The 14,340-nt window shown below is 40.1% G+C and overlaps 1 pseudogene across 1 annotated transcript; it reads left to right on the plus strand.

Annotated features, from left to right (window-relative positions):
- Positions 1-6,991: 6,991 nt before the first annotated feature.
- On the plus strand, positions 6,992-7,927 carry LOC308571706 (olfactory receptor 5V1-like; annotated as a pseudogene). The gene has a single exon. The product of its transcript is annotated as an olfactory receptor 5V1-like (transcript).
- Positions 7,928-14,340: the final 6,413 nt, after the last annotated feature.

Here is a 14,340-nt window from a genome sequence, read left to right on the forward strand (position 1 = left end):
CTAAGAGCATGATGAGCACGTGAACACCTCATGCTAGACTAAATGATTGGCTCACGTAGCATAGGACTCTCTTTGTTTTGTGGGCAAGGGCAAGGTTGCATTCCTTTTGATTGTTACTTTGTTGAGTACGGGCACAACATGCGCTGCGCTGGAGGAGAGAGGATGAATTATTTTCACTGGACACAATAAACATTTGCATGGCTGAAGCCAAAGCTTTTTCTTCAAGTCATCTTGGTGTGAGACTGATTATTTCGGATGTCGAGCAGGTGCTCGACATTTGGTGCCCTCGTGTGATTTATTTCGGACTTCATGCTGTTTTACAACGTTCAGCCTCACCCCGCCCGGCAAGGGCTGCAGACGCGTCGTTCATCCACCTAGTGGATCGCTGGTGAGTGCTCCCAACCCCCCCTTTCTTTTGCCATTATTGGGCAGTCTCTCTCTCCACCACAGGAAAAGTTTTTTGAAGACCCTAAATCTCTTTTGACCAGCAATAGCCTTCTTGTCTCAGATGCTGACATCAAGTCGCTTATAGAAGCCTTGGATACTCACTGTCCCTGGTTTCCTCAGGATGGGAATTATAGTTTAAAAGACTGGGAAAAGATAGGACAATTTTTCCAAAACCATCCTCAGATTGATGTCAGAGTTTTGCATGCCTGGTCTGAAGTTTACACAGCAATGTCCAGTTTGACTCCAGCCAATCTCCTTTTGGCTGCAGCATCTGTTTCTTTGCCTGCCGACTTTCCCTTGATATATCCAGCATTGCCGTCTTCTGCTGTTCCGCTATATGCCCCACCAAAGGCTCCTGTCCTCCCTCCCCTGCATTCTTCGCATTCCACACCCCCCATTTCCACTGCCCTCCAAGAGACTCTCTGTGCCGCCTCTCCGTTGCTGCCTTTTGATTCTGATACTCCAAATCTCTTTCCTGTGATTGCTCCTGCACCCCCAGCCCCCATTATGCTGACCCAAACTGATGTCCTCGATGGGCTGACGGGAGGAGGCAATTTTCTTCCTATTGCCCAACAGTTGGTCCTTGATCCTATGTATTGGGCAGCCACCACCGCTGCCGCTCAGGAGGCTCTGGCCTCTGTCCCTGATGACAGGAATGAGCGAGATGGCCGATGGGGAAGCATCAGACAGGGCCCTGCAGAGCCCTATGGACAATTTGTTGATCGCTTGTATAATACCCTCAAGCGGCAAGTTCAGGACCTGGCAGCACAAGAAGCGATTGTACGCCAGCTTGCGTTTGATAATGCAAATGAGGACTGTAAGCAAGCACTGCGCCTTCTAATGGCAACATCAAATATAGCCATTGCTGATATGCTTAAAGCCTGCCAGTCAGTGGGCACTGAGATGCATAAAGCTCATCTTTTATGCATAAAGCCTTGTCCTCCACCGTGTCCCAAAATCCTGCAAAGGCTACAACCTGTTGGATTGACAATGGCTAAGGAAAAAATCCAGCGGACCTTACCCATTACGTACCTGGGACACAAGCTGACAGCATCTGCAGCCATTCCAGTTACGCCTCAACTACAGTTTCCTGGTTATCTTAGATTGGTGGATTTACAACAAATTCTTGGACAGCTGAATTGGATAGAGTTATTTGGACCTGTCCACCTCCACTTTGTCTCCACTATTTTCTGCCCTTAAAGGACATAAGGATCCAGCAGACAAGATCACAGTCACCTCTGCAATGGAAGAGGCTCTAACCACTGTGAACAACCATCTCCGCAGATGTATGGTGGACAGGATTCCTTCTCTTTCCATGGCACAATTATCACTTGCAGTATTTGCCACCCCGCTCCTTCCAACAGCTATATTGTACACCACAGGCCAGAAGCCTGGGGCTGTGTCTATTGTGGAGTGGCTTCACCTGCCTCATACTCCTCCGCGGAACGTGTATGCTACACCCAACAGCGTCGTGGACCTTGTTGCTAAGGGCCGACATCGAGCCCTTGCCCTCTCTGGAATGGACTTACAGTCAGTGTACCTGCCCTTCTCCCAGGAAGAATTTCAGCATCTGATGATGACAGCCGTTTCTACTCAAATAGCTTTTGCTGATTTCTTGGGAAATATCATTCACAATCCTCCTAGAGACCCTCGTTTGTCTTTCCTTACAGGGCTACGTTATGTCTTGCGAACTGCTTTGTCCCTCCTACCCTTACCCTCTGCCCTTACTGTGTTCACTGATGGTACCAAATCCAGAGGGGTGGTGGTGTGGGAAGAGGAGGGGGAATGGAAAAGTTTGTATACTACTGAGCAGTCCTCAGCACAACGTGCTGAATTGGCAGCTGTAATTTTGGCATTTCAGCAGTTTGCTAATATCCCTTTCAATCTCATTGTGGATTCTCAGTATGTATATAATCTTTTGAATGTCTTACCATTGTCTTATATCACTCCTGCTATTGATCAAAATTTGTTTACATTGTTTTCCACTTTGCAGAACTTGGTACAAGCTAGAACTTGTCAGTTTTATGTAGCCCATCTCAGATCTCACACTGGCCACCCTGGGTATTTGGCAGAAGGTAATGCCCGGGCAGACCATGCTTTGAAGAATGGTATTTTTTCATTGTTTTCAGACCCATTTGAAAGTCATTCTGTATTTCATCAAAATGCTAAAGTTCTGGCGAAATCTTTTTCGTTGCCCATTTCTCAAGCTCGAGACATTGTGTCACAGTGCGCGGTATGTGCTAAATCTCCCACAGTCATTCCTTTTGATGCAGTCAACCCTAGAGGCCTGCATCCCCTGGCAATTTGGCAAATGGATGTCACCCACACGCCTTCTTTGGCTCCATTTTCTAAGGTACATCTCACTGTGGACACTGCCTCTGGCTTTATCTCGACATTCGGAAATTGCCATTGGAATAATTTACCATTCTCATCCTTATTAGCATCACTTGGATTTTACCCCCCAGATTTTTTTTTCTCCTCCCTCAGGAGTCCTGCCCTATGATGTGTTCCCCTGAGCATGTACAGAGGGCTGTCTTGGAACTATTGTGGACTCTTGGCAAGGGAGGGGTGAGGGGATTTCAGTGTGTTCCAGTTGTTTCATTTTTGTGCTTTGGCATGGTTCCCGGACAGAAAGCAAGTTGCAATATGGTTCTTTAGCAAGGCCTGCGAAGACAATGGGCTCTGTTCTCGACCTTGTTGCAATCTTTTTAGTTACAGCAAGCGGAATATGCTTGGCTAGTGCCTTTTAGCTGCTGAGAAAAATGATTTTAAAAAGCTTTGAGCCTTTTTTGGTGGTGGTTTTCTAGCATTCCAGTAAATGCTTCATATAAGATTAGCAATAATATGAAGGATAATCGTATAAGTTTATTCCCTGTGTTTTTGTCGCTTGCAGAAATAGTGTCTTATTGTTTTCGTTTTAATCATAATAGTATATTTTTAGGTCATTATCCATATTGTAATTGGACCTATGAGTATGTTAATGGATCTTCTTTTTTTTTAATATAACCACTATGAGTGATAAGCCGAAAGTCTCAGTTAATAATGTCACAACCCACATGACTTATGACCAACAGGCTGCGTGTAGAGATTTTTATGTTTGGTTGGACTGGATGAGAAAGAGCAGTAAATCTACATGTTTGCTTCAATCTGATTTATGGTTACTCTGTGGCACAAGGGCCTACAAAGAAATCCCCTTTGCCTTTTCTGGAACCTACACTCTAGGAATACTGATACCCCTGATATATAAAATAGATAAGCTCCCAGAGGTTCGTTTGCATAACAGAAGGGAAGTATAATCACCTATTTCCCATTATACAGGAACAGCCATCTCTAGATCCCTTTTTCCTTTTTAGGTGTAGGGATGAATTACCGTGATTTGCATAGATTGGCAAATTCGACCGAAGCCTTGTTTAATTCTATTATCTTGGCTTTAAAAATGATTAACACAGAAATGTCAGAAATAAGAGAAGTTGTTTTATAAACTTTTTAAGCTTTAAATGTAATCTTTGCCTCTAAAGGTGGAATTTATACCTTAATTCATTCTCATTGTTGTATGTATATAACTGATCAATCAACCAATATTTCTGCTACTATTGATTATATGAAACAAATGATAGCCCATAATCCTTTGAATCCACCTGAAGGTTTTGATCCATGGGATTGGTTATTTTCTTGGTTGCCTAATGGAGTATGGTTAAGAAAAATATTATTGATTGTAATTGCATGTATTGTTGGTTTTATTTACAAGGGGAATTTATGTTGCAAAATATAAATGCTTAGGTAATGGGAATGCGATTCTGATTAATGGTCCCTCTTATAATATAAACAAGAAAAGAGGGCATGTGGGAAAATGATTGCTTGTACATAAGAGCATGAGCAGAGTTCTTATTATTGCAGAGTGATTTTACAGCACGAGATATTGCTAAGAGCATGATGAGCACGTGAACACCTCATGCTAGACTAAATGATTGGCTCACGTGGCATAGGACTCTCTTTGTTTTGTGGGCAAGGGCAAGGTTGCATTCCTTTTGATTGTTACTTTGTTGAGTACGGGCACAACAAGTGCTGCGCTGGAGGAGAGAGGATGAATTATTTTCACTGGACACAATAAACATTTGCATGGCTGAAGCCAAAGCTTTTTCTTCAAGTCATCTTGGTGTGAGACTGATTATTTCGGATGTCGAGCTGGCACTCGACACAGGCAAATATAAGTTTGAAAGGCAACTACTTTCCAAGTGGTAATTTATTGCAACATGCATATGACCTTTTAAATCCTACTCAGACATTTGTCTCCACACAATCTTTACACACAGAGATAGCTAGCCTCACTCCACTAACACTCTAACTCTACCCTCAACCACAGGGGCAATCCTTTGCACAAGAAGGTGGAGTGAAGCAAGCCAGTATAAAAGTTAAGCTGGTTTAAAGTTACACCAAATTCAGCAGGGGGGTTGCTGCTCTGTGTAAGCCTGGCAGAGGGAAAACAAGCCTTTAAAATTGTGCTTTATGCCAGGTTGCCAAGTCATATTATTGAGCTGAATGGGTTTAGAATCCAGCCTAAGTCCGCCCACCCTTTCTAGTCCTGCCTTTTCCACACACCTTCTAATGCCCCTTTTTGAGACTTACACTAGCCTTGACTCAGCCAGCTTCAGCAGAGCCCTGGCTGAGCTGCAGAAAGCCAGTTACATTGGCATAGCATCAGCTGAGCCAGGGTTGGAGATGAAGTGCCTACTTAGCCCAGCTGAGTCAGAGATCAACTGCATCCTAAGCTGCTCATCTTGGTGGAACATGCCATATGATTGCTCCTTTAGTGGCAAAACATGTCATGTCTGAACAGGAACCCTGATCAGTCCAGGTTTATGGCACAGGGGTGTTGGGACACAGGAAGCACATATATCCCTGCTCCTCTGTCCATGACTTGGAGGAAGAAACCTGATTGGTACATTGGTAAATGAGATAACCACTTCGTCCTGCCAAGAGATGATAATCATTTTGCCATTCCCAGCTGCATCAGTATAGTATAGTATATTAATAAGTATAGTAAATTTCTCTTTCTCACCTTGCAAAACATAGATATGACCAGCTTATCAAGTAGCTACATGTACAGTATTTCTAGGTTGTTAACTGGGAAAGGGTGGAATGGATATCCCTGATTTTCGGGAATGTATTAGTACAGTAGAATGTGTATTACAATATCAGCTTGGCCTGCAATGAAAGGCAACCCGACTTCTGTTTCAAATGGTTAAAAGTGGTGGCAACACTTTTGAAAGTAGTTAGGATTTGCTGTCATTTCTCAAAGCTTGTGTAGTTTGCTTTCATCCACAGACTTACAACATATTTTGCCATAGTTCTAAACCTCCATGGATTCATTAATGGGGCATTCCCATGAGCTTCCCTTAAACAAGAATATAAATAAAAACATGCTTCTTTGCTACATCACAGTGTGCTGCTTTAAAATAAGAAATAGTACTTCTTTGGTGGCCAGAAAGCGTTTTTGTGTAAGTTGGGTATGCTTGACATCCTCTGAATCTAAGGGAACCATTTTCTCTTTGGAGTATGGAAGAACAAGAACTGAGTGTTTGTGCTTTGTATTAATATAAAATGAAAGACGTATGTTGCATAGGGAGGAATGATAGGGATAGTTGTTACATGTTATTTCTAAGAGCACACAAATAGTGTGCCCTCTCATTAAACCTCTTACTATTCTTTTCTTTGTGGAAGTGTCCATGATGTGGTCAGAGGCATCAAAATATAAATTCTTTTGAAACTCCCGAGATCTTCACTTGAGACGGTGCCTGTGGTCTGCATATCACAGAATGCACACTTCCTGCCAGGAAGCCATGCTATGGGCTTGACTGGTCAATATTTTCCTACTCTATTATCATATTTACACAAACAAATTATATGTAATGGGACAATTTTTTTGTGTAAATTCTAGTGTGTTATAAAATGGTTTGATTCTCCCATACGAAAACACACATCCTGAAACTGGAGGAACTGGTTTATTTTTTCCTCGGGTAATAATGCAATTTTATCTACAACATCAGCTTATCTATCTCAACATTTATGCATTTATTTATTTAATTATTTAATAAGCCATCCTCCAACGGGCGGTAATGTAGGAGCTTTCCAATATGTGGTTAACACAGTTTTGGCAGCAACCAGAAGTTGCATGGAAAGCTCAGCTGCAAGGTCATTAAGACTGAGCTTAACAAATGTAAAGAAGAACTGATGATGGTTGGTATATGAAACTGAGGGCCGGAGTTTGAGTCCTAAAAAGATCAAACTGACCTAAGTATATAAGGGGAGGGGGTAGCAAATCCTGTTAACCTTCATATGTGTGATATTTGCTCATGGACAGTGAGTGTAACAATTTGCTTTTCAGGTACAACCACACAGTGGAATTTGTTGCATACGGAAAACCATGAAGGTGATACAGTCTATATAGTTGCATTATGCCTGGAAAGCTTTCACTGATAATGCTGAATAGTACTGAATTTTCTAAAATAGCACTCTCCTAACTGTAATATTCAGATAAGACACCATGGGCACATCATCCTTCTTTAACAACCAAACATCAATAACAGAATTTGTACTTCTGGGATTTGTAAATATTAAAAGAGGGAAGTCCTTGCTCACCATCCTCTTCCTCACAATGTATATTATGTGCTTCTTGGGCAACTCAGTCATCATCACTGTGTGTCTATTAAATCAGTCCCTCCACACACCTATGTATTTCTTTCTTGGCAATCTCTCCTTCCTAGATATCTGTTACATCTCCGTGACTCTCCCTAAAATGCTCATAGATCTTTGGGTCCAATCTCCACACATTTCCTAACTGGATTGTGCAGCACAAATGTATTTTCTTATCTCATTGGCGGGTGCTGAGGGATTTCTTCTTGCCTCTATGGCTTTGGATCGGTACTTTGCTATATGTCACCCCTTGGTCTATGCAAGATTCATGACTAAATGGACCTGTCTTCAGCTGACTGCAGTATCCTGGGCTTGTGGCTTCTTCAATGCTTCTCTCCATACAGCACTCACATTCCGACTGTCTTTCTGCAGATCTAATGTGATCAGTCATTTTTACTGTGACATTCCTCCATTGCTGAGCATTTCATGCTCCGACACATCAATTAATGAAGTGGCACTTTTCACAGTGGGTGTATTTGTAGGTTTTAGCCCTTTTTTCTTTACTCTGATCTCCTACTCGTTGATTCTTCATGCTGTTTTCAACAATCGGCAAAAAGGACATCGTCACAAGGCCATTTCCACCTGCGTATCTCATGTCACGGTTGTGATTCTGTTCTACTGCTCTGGGATATTCACATATTTTCGACCTACCTCCAGCTACTCACTGGAAAAGGACCAGCTTGTTGGGGTTCTCTACAATATCATAACTCCAACGCTTAACCCTATCATTTATAGCCTACGGAACAAAGAAGTGAAAAGAGCAATAAGTAAGTTATTAATTAGATAACATTATAAAGTTCGGACCTTTAACAAGAACTGAGATTAGCTGAGACACACTGTTAATAAATGGTGTATCAAGACAACTGAACTTTCTTTTAATTAAAATGTTACACGGTGTGTGATGAGCTGAGAGACATGTGATTTCTGTTTTACCATATGATGCTAAATATTCCCGATAGGCATGTGATGTCCTCTAACCTTAGTTTCCCAAAGAATAATAATGGTGCATTGTTTTGTAACTGCCAGTAGTGAAAGTTGCAAATAAATATGGAACCTTGATCAACTAACTTGTATGTGATCATTTCACACAGAATTTTGCTTAATGGTTGCCATCAATTTGATTTTAATTAATTTTATATTGAATGTTTTTAGAATGCTGGATTATTTTGATTGTTGTTAGCCGCCCTGAGCCCAGCTTCGGCTGGGGAGGGCGGGATATAAATAAAATTTATTATTATTATTATTATTCAGTATAGTGGTATGCATGATCCAAAGTAGATAGATAGATTAGATTAGATAGATGATTGATAGATGATAGATGATAGACGATAGACGACAGACGACAGACGATAGATGATAGATAGATGATAGATATTTTGTCTTCACTGATAATTTCTTGAGCACAACCTTAGATGTACCTTAAAATCCCACTTTAGGCAAATTTTGGTAATTTTTTTTAGAACTGAAGTCATTCACAGGTGAATTCTTCAAAATATTCCTCTGGTTAACTTCCATCATTATGACGTTGGGAACCAATATGTTTCAGGCACTTTTGTTCCAAAGGTAACAGAAAGGTGAATAAAAGAGATGGCAATTCTGTATTTTAAATAACTAATACCCCAATGCTAAGGATTGACGTAACATGGAAACCTTAACTGCTAAGAGTTCTTTTAGACATTTCATGGATAACTCTAATCTTGGATCCCCAGTCTTGGGAGGGATATTGGCACCATTTGGAAAAGAGTATCTGTGGCCAGGAGACTGCCACCCCTACTCCCATGAGCATCTTTCACCAACTGCTTGCCATATTTCTGATATGCAAACTTCACAAAATGCACCAGCTGTCAACACTATCATCTATAGCCTACGGAACGTAGAAGTGCAATTGGCAGTTAAGACATTGGTGGGGAAGAGAAAGCATTTACTCTTGGAAATTAAGATTGTCCAGAGAAATTGAATTGAATTATGTCCATTTGTCCTAACTGGTGGAGTGAAGACTTAAAGGCTTCCAGAATAGCATGGAGCTTTTCAATGAAATCCAAACATAAAAGATTTTGTGACTCTTTGGGACATTTTAGCCAAGCCATGCTCCACTGTCCTACACCTGATATCATATCTGCAATGTATTTCATGTCAAACCTCTCTTTGTTAATGACTTGCAGTGTTCTTCTTTAATTTGTATCCCTAACATTCTATACTGAATTTGCTCTGAGTACAGGTATGGAGCGCTATACACAAATCATTCAAATGAACAGAGTTGAGAAATACAATTTTCAGCTTACAGTAAAAGCACACTTGAATGGAACCAGGAGAGGAAACCTTAATGGCTGCAGATATATTATGAAACATGATATGCCCACCACCCCTTCACAGCTTTTCATTGTTTATTAAAACACAATTTCATTCCTACAGATTTTATTTTATATGTAGCGCATAATGATTCTATTTTTTGTTTCAATTGCTGCTTCCTTTTTATATTGCTAGGTGTTTTTAAAATGGCATTGTGACTTCAAATGCAAAGTGCCTTTTGTACCAGAATGGTGGGATAAAAAAGCTTTAATAAAACACAAAATAAAGGATATACCTTAATATACACATTTTTACAAGCAATCTTCTCCAACAGAATGCAATTTCTGCATTATTTTCACTAAAAAAAATGCATTTCTAGGTATACTTTCCCCTAGAATACACATTTGTGTACAGGTTATTTACTGGAGAACTGTATGGCAAAATTCAGAGAAGTTTAAAGAGATTTCAAAGGATAGCAGCATTTTGTTTAAAATATTGTTTCAGGAAGTATGGATTATGTAGATTCAAATTAAAATGTGAACCAAATCAAATTTGTATTCCATTCCTGTTTCACAGATCCTTTCAGTAATGTATTAGTTGCAATGTCAGAATAGAACTGAAGATACTCAGGATCAAGTCCTTGTTCAGCCATGAAGCTCACTGGGTGACCATGGGACAATCACTGCTCTTTAATCTAAACTCCCTCACATATGGTTGTGAGGATAAAATAAGGAAACATATATGCTACATTGAGTTGAGGCATAAATAAAGGTGGGGTGATACACACACACACACACACACACACACACACACACACATTCTATAAGACCAGAAAATGCTTAAATGTCCACAGATTTCACATTCCAGATTGTGTCTTTGCACTTGACTCTAGCTACTGACTCTCCCCCCCCCCGTATTCTTACTAGAAATGAGTTTTGTCTCCAGACCTGTTGCACCATGATGTCACAGAGTGTGGTTGCAACATTGCACACCTGAGAACAACAATGTTCACATTTGATTAATGCTTACTCTGTGATGATGAAAACTCTGCTCTGTTTTGTTTTACCAAAGGCAGCATTGCCAGTGATCAGGTCAGTGGCGTAGCGTGGGGGGTGCAGGGGGGGCCGGGCGCAACATCTGGGGGTTAGGTTAGGGGGCGCAAATCCACGGGTTAGGGGGCGCAAATTACTTGCCTTGCCCTGGGTGCTGACAACCCACGCTACGCCACTGGGTCAGGTTCTCCATCCCCATTTTTGGGAATAGAGAGGAAGGCTGTAGAAGAGAGGCCTCAAAATTGAACTGTGGGAGTTGAAAGCTTGTCTACCAGCACTAGAAATACTGATGGGAATTTACCTATAAGGGTAGCTTTAGCAAATGCCTATTCATTGTATTCTAATACACCAAGCATAATTTCCAGATTCTTCCCTACCAAGCATTAATGAATGAGTTTGTGATGATATTGACTGTTTCATCTCCATACCAAAAGGGAAAATATATTTCTGCATGTAGCACTTTTTGAACTCTCTAGAGGTCTTTTGACCTGAATTTCCCTACAACACTGTTTTATTATCATTCTATCCCTGATGGATTTTATCAGAAGAAGGCTCCCAACACTTTCCCTGCGGAATTAGGTTCCCTCAAGCATTGGATGGCATAAATACAGTGAATACATCAAAATTCCACCTAGATGTGAGCATCGGCTTGTGCCTAGTGACTTCACTTCAAACATCCATATAAAATGTGCAAATATTAGGGTGGGTGGTGGAGCAATGCTCCAGTTTAGCAAAGCTAATGCTGCACACCTGGTAGAAAACATGCTGATGTTCTAGCAAATGTGTAGGTCAGAAGCAGGACTTGCTACCACTCTTATGCTTCCTCTGAACATGTGTCTGTTGAATAGTCACACAAAGATAAATCATTTCATAAAAATCATACACATGGTCTGATTATAAAAGGGGGAAAAACTAAAAGCAGTATACATTAAGAATTTAGAAATGCTAAATATATAAAAAGCCATTGGAAAATTGTATCTTAAATGGCTTTGGAAACATAGGATTTTTGTAAATAATTTGATGTTCCTTGCAACTTTAGAGATAACACCACTTCTATTTAGTGGATTAAATGCATAGAATTTTGTTGCTTCCATGAATTCATTGGCAGGGTATTCCCAACACTTTTCTTCAATCCTGAGCTGTATTGAGGGTGAGAGCACATCTATGAAAAGACCTATGTTTGGAACTCTATTTTTCACTGTTTTGGAGCAAGAAAGAGCAAACATTCTGCAAAGTAAGTTTTTAAGGGCAGGGGGGGTATGATTGTTAAATCTAAATCAAAGGTTATAAATTCTGATGAAACATGAATACGCTTGCCTATGTTTTAATTTTGGTGTTGAGGTGTGTGTATGTGTATTAAGGATGTTCCCAGCCGACTGGATGCTGTGCTAAGTGGTTGGCCGGGATAAGTAGATGTCCATGCCACCCCAGGGCTGCCATGGATTGCCTTATTTGAGGGACAGGTGGAAACCTGTGAGCCTCCACAGTGGCCGGAGGGGATTGGGAAACAATCCAAAATGGTCTGCATGTCTGGAGGAGAGAGGAGGTGCCACGTCAGGCTGCAACCGCCACTGACTGACAAGACAGTAAGCAGCCATTCTGGTGTGTGTGTCTTAAGGACGGCAATGTTGACAACTAGATCCAGTTCCTAGCAAACTCCCAACAATGGGATCATATGTATATTTATTTTGATTCATTTAGAATCATAATCAAGAAAAGTAAAGGTGAGGGAAATAAACAAATGAGGAAAAAAAAGGGAAAGAGACATAATTAATGAATAAAATGCAAATGATTCAAAGCAGGCTCATGGGTGCCAATTGACGTCTCTCTTTTTAAATTATTCTGCCTGCAAGGTGGATGACTTGCATTTGGGACATTTGGAAAGCATGAGAGCTGATGAATAATCAAATTTAAATCTACACATTAGTCCAAGAGATGGCAATTATGTTGACTCACACTGGAATTGTCACAGACTATGCCCATTTATTATGTTTTTAAGACAGTTGAGAATGTTGTGATGCTTTGAAAGCCGGAGTAAGAAAAGAGTGCAACATATTAATTGGAATCTACCCACTGTTCTTGATTACTCTTTGGGAAAACTGACTCTATCAAATGAGCTTGCAATGTCATTAATACCTTCAGTAAGTTGGATGCTGTAATATAAGGTTACCCAAACAATTTTTAGCAAGCTGCTTGTTTTTTAAAAGGGTTCCTTGCACATTATTTCCAATGAAAAAGAAGGTGTAGTCTGCAAAACATCAAACAGGGATAGACCTCTCTCCCCTCTCTGTCTCTCTCAATTCCACACAGCCCCTGGAGATGTTGTTACAAAATCACATTATGCCATTTCCAGTGACATTTATGGCCCCATTTTGAATATGTGTGGCAGAATCTGTGCTTTCTAACGGCTTAGAGAGATTTTAGTTTTGCAAAAGCTAAAGAAAACAAATAAGAGAATGGATAAAAAGTCATTGGACCACCTCATAATTCTGTAAATTATATGGCTCTCACTAAGAGCCATATAAACACAGAAAGTAAAAATTAACCCATAATCAGATTTGCTTTGAATTACAAAATATTTTCTTACTTAGCAGTTTTATAGACTGCCTTTCCTCTCGCAGGGTTATCTCAGGACAGTTCCTAATTCGTGGTTAAAGTTCACATGATTGGATCAGGGCATGTTATATATTTGAGAACTGCAAACCTACTATATTTGACATGAACTGATTAGTTTTGATTTCCAGCAGCACCATTATTCATGATGTGTTTGCATTGACCATATTATCACATGACAAAATTGTGTGGTTTTAATGCAGTGTGGTCCTCCACTTACAAGAATCTTAATCCAACTGTGTGTACAATTGGATCAAGTTTACTTCTTTACACTGTTTTAGCAATGCATACAAGTCAACACCTTCAACTATGCACTGTGGACCACAAAAACTTATGCAGTTATAAATTTGCTAGTAGTTAATGAGCTGTAAGCCAAACCACTAATTTTGCTTCAGCAAAAAATCTACCCAGGAAAGTACTTTTTCTGCACTTTTTCACAATATGTACAGCTGTACATTATCAACATGTGGAAGATTGGGGGGGGGATATATGAGAAAGCTGAAAGTGAAATAAAACTATGCACACATAGTGCTAGAAAGTAGAAAATTGTAAAATATAAAAGGACCCAAGAGAGAATTCTGAATCCATCCATTTTACTTCAGGTAATATATCCCAAAATCTGAGAATAAATTAGGAAAATTTGGGAACAATGCCCATTTATGAGTGCTATTGTATTCACACCCTCTTGGGGGTCTTATAGAAAGCCAGTGTAAGAACAGAATGATGAACCACATAGCTCTTTGGGCTGATTCAGCAGGCACTTCTTAAATTCCTAAGCATTTTGTAAAATCTGTTTTGAATTCAAGCATGTGATAATTTAGACAATTCTTAATCCAATTTCAAAGGCATTTGCGTATGAGGTTCATGGGGTAATTATATTCATGAACAAAACAGTTCTGAGAAAGATTGAAAATGAGGGAGTGGGAAAGATAATGGTTTGGTCTGCATGCCAGGCTAAGAAAACCATAATTTAGCATCAACATATGAGAATGGGGGCTTCCAGGAAGAAAATTTAATCTACTTTGTTCTTCTCTGATCACTTTGCTGCCATGCCATGCCATGAGATTTGAATCCACTCTAATGCCCTAACTTTCTCCAGACTAACTATGGATTTGTAGAATTCCTTTATCCTAAATTATGTTTTTGCCTGGTGTGACATGCAAGCCAGACTAGTATCAATAGTGTAATCATCTGATTTTATTAATCTAGATCTGCCTTTTCCTCTTCCATACAGGATATCCATTCT

Source organism: Podarcis bocagei (assembly GCF_964188305.1).
Source record: "Podarcis bocagei genome assembly, chromosome: 13".
Lineage (NCBI taxonomy): Eukaryota > Metazoa > Chordata > Lepidosauria > Squamata > Lacertidae > Podarcis > Podarcis bocagei.